The following is a 2,918-nucleotide window of genomic DNA, read 5'->3' on the forward strand; positions in this document are numbered from 1 at the left end:
CGTGTAGATACAGTAACGAATTAACAGTTCCTCGGGTTTAGGTCACAACTTAGAGATTTTTCTATTATGTACCGGTTTGTATCATATATTAGTTATGATGTCTGTTATCAGTTGATCATTATAATTCGCCCAAGATTCATCCTCATTGATAAAGTCGTCCCTTTTCCTAAATCTATTATAGCGTATAAACAAGGCACCCAAACAAATTATGTAGTCAAAAGAGATAAATACTGCTTATCTAAAAGATAATTGCTTAACTGTCGATAAATTTGTTGGTCATCCAACTAATAATTATAATTATGAATTATATTTTTTGTTCATCATTCTACAATATATACATGGAATACTTTAATTAGAAAAATAATTACAAACAGTAACAGTGTGTTAGTCCTCTCCACCTCACATACACAGTATGCAATTAAATGGGCACATTTTCCAAGATGGAAAACTGTGATTCACTCTTCATTCTTAGAGCCAGCTGTATTCAGACTACAGTATTTGGCAAGAACAGTGATTCACTCAGCCAGTTGTTATGAACCCAGAGGCAAGATGGACTGTCACTGTAAACAAGCACATGGTCTTGACTGACCTGTCTGGTTAGATGGAGCTCTTACAAAATAAAAGGACTGGATGACTCTTGGAGCGGTTGATTATAATGTATCTACATTTGCTTAGACAGGCGTCAGCCGTCTGGATTTTCCCCAGTGTTCGTCCACCTGTGACATTCCTACATTCACTAGCTGCTTTTCACACTGTATACTTCACCTGCTGCTTTTGTTTTTCATATGTTGAGTGAGGACATTTAAGCAGTGACAAATTGGGAGGGAACAGACAGATAAGCCCTTTACTTTGAATTTCATCAGCTGAATAGTAAAAATCACATTAACATGATAAAAGTAAAAAGGAGTAAAAAAAAACTAAAGGTCATATGGTAAGAGAGACACAAGATAAATAAAACTTGTCTCATAAAAATTCTGTACTGAAAAAAGCACGGGGCAAAATAAAAGCAGTCACTTTGAAATAAATTGTTTCTGTCATTTTTGGGTCTTAGGGTTCAACAACAGAGTAGAGCAGGGAGATTAAAAAGTTTTCTCTGCTTTTCCACCCAAAGGGAAATTAACTGACAGAAGATGTACCTTAAGGAACACCAGACTTCTGTTTATCTTTCTTAGAAGCCTCTTATAAAAAGTATAATTTACTTCTGTCAAGTTTGATGTTGGCCACTGCCTGACGGTGACGTGGAAAATGTTCACCTAAAGTCACAAACATTTTCTGGCAGGTATGACAGAACGTTAGAACTAAGTGCTGCCACGGGGTCTGGTTTTCCTTGAATCCTTTAAAGGCTTTCACTTTCAAGCTGTCAAGTCTTGCCATGACCAGAGTTTAGTCAACCAAATGTTTTTGTGATCCAGTGAATATGCCCACAGAGAGATGATATTACAACCACGATTAGACTGGAACAATTAAAAAGTCTTAAGGTGGAAGAGAGATGGCTACATTTGTGTGCCTAATCTTAGGGCAAGGGTAGGTTTTACAGGAAGTTTGAGATGAAATGTATGTTACAGTTTATCAGTTTTGAATTGTATCCGCTCCTGGATTTGGATCTGTGTCAGTGGCGTTGAAGGTATTTTAACTTAACAATGACACACTTTTAAAAGTATGAGTTTTAAAAGGCTTAAAAAATATGAGGTGTCTGTCTTCATTATGACAAGTCTCAACATTTTCATTTACTGCTGAGAATTTCTATTGAAAATTAACAAATCAGTTATTTTTTCTTACATCACACTGTTCATAAAACTAATAATACTGTTCTGTACTGTGCTCATTTCTTTCTCATGCAGAAACTGTGTCTCCTTATTTTGCTGGCATAATTCCGTAAATAATACGTCTTCATGGCTGCTGGTCTGAAATTTAACATATTTAACACAGCAGCTGCAAAACATGTCCCCAGTGCCTGAACATAACAATATAATAAAATTGAAGGAGTCTTGTCTCTGCACAGACAGGGTTCTTCATGTGCTTGTGTCCAGTTGGCTCAGCCGCAGTAACAATGCGTTTACATCTCTCTAAAAGGTCCTTTAGATAAGCAGTCTGAGGAAAATGAATCTCGTTCCACTTCTCAGATCTTTACAGTGGCTTCTGGTGTGTGTTCACTAATGACTGAATGTGTTAGGGTCAAACTATATTTCTTCTTTCTATATATTTCTTTCTGCTGTTTAGGGTCGGAAGGTCTGAACAAGGCAGGTCAGCCCATCCTGACCTCTCTCCGATGAAGGGAAAAAAGCCAGTCCCAATTCATTACATGATAGCATGACCACATCTGATGAGTCCCTCCTGAAATTGATTTGAAATCGAATCGTAAGCATGAGTTTCTACAATAACAAGATAGAATAGAAATAATACTTTATAGTGTTTCTCATACATGTAGAAATCTGAGGTTATAGATGATGTTAGCACAAGTCACTTGTCACATTGAATGCTTACTGTATAGTGTATCATCTGGTGACTCACAGGTTTATTCACAGGGAGTCAATGCCACCTTTCCTATTGTACCTTTTATCAAATACACTTTAAAGGTAAAAAAGAAACAACTGATCACTCTATATGCTTCACACTCTTATATTAGAGCAAACCAAGTCATCTGTTTTTGCCTTGTAAAAATATGGTGACGACCTGTTCCCAGTCTGGCAACAACCCCTACAAGGACAAGTTAGAATATGGATGGAAGGAAGACAGCATAGAGTGAGTTACTGAGTGAGTGAGGGACCAGGAACAGAGTAGGACTAGAAACCATCTCATTATTGTAATCTGCTTTCATTTGAATTTATGTAAATGATGTGCAAATGACATGTAACTTACAGTGTATTTACATGTTCAAGCACCAGCGTGGTCCCATGATTGTATTTATTTTGTTTTGC

This window comes from Betta splendens, chromosome 21 (assembly GCF_900634795.4).
Source record: "Betta splendens chromosome 21, fBetSpl5.4, whole genome shotgun sequence".
Taxonomy (NCBI): Eukaryota; Metazoa; Chordata; class Actinopteri; order Anabantiformes; family Osphronemidae; genus Betta; species Betta splendens.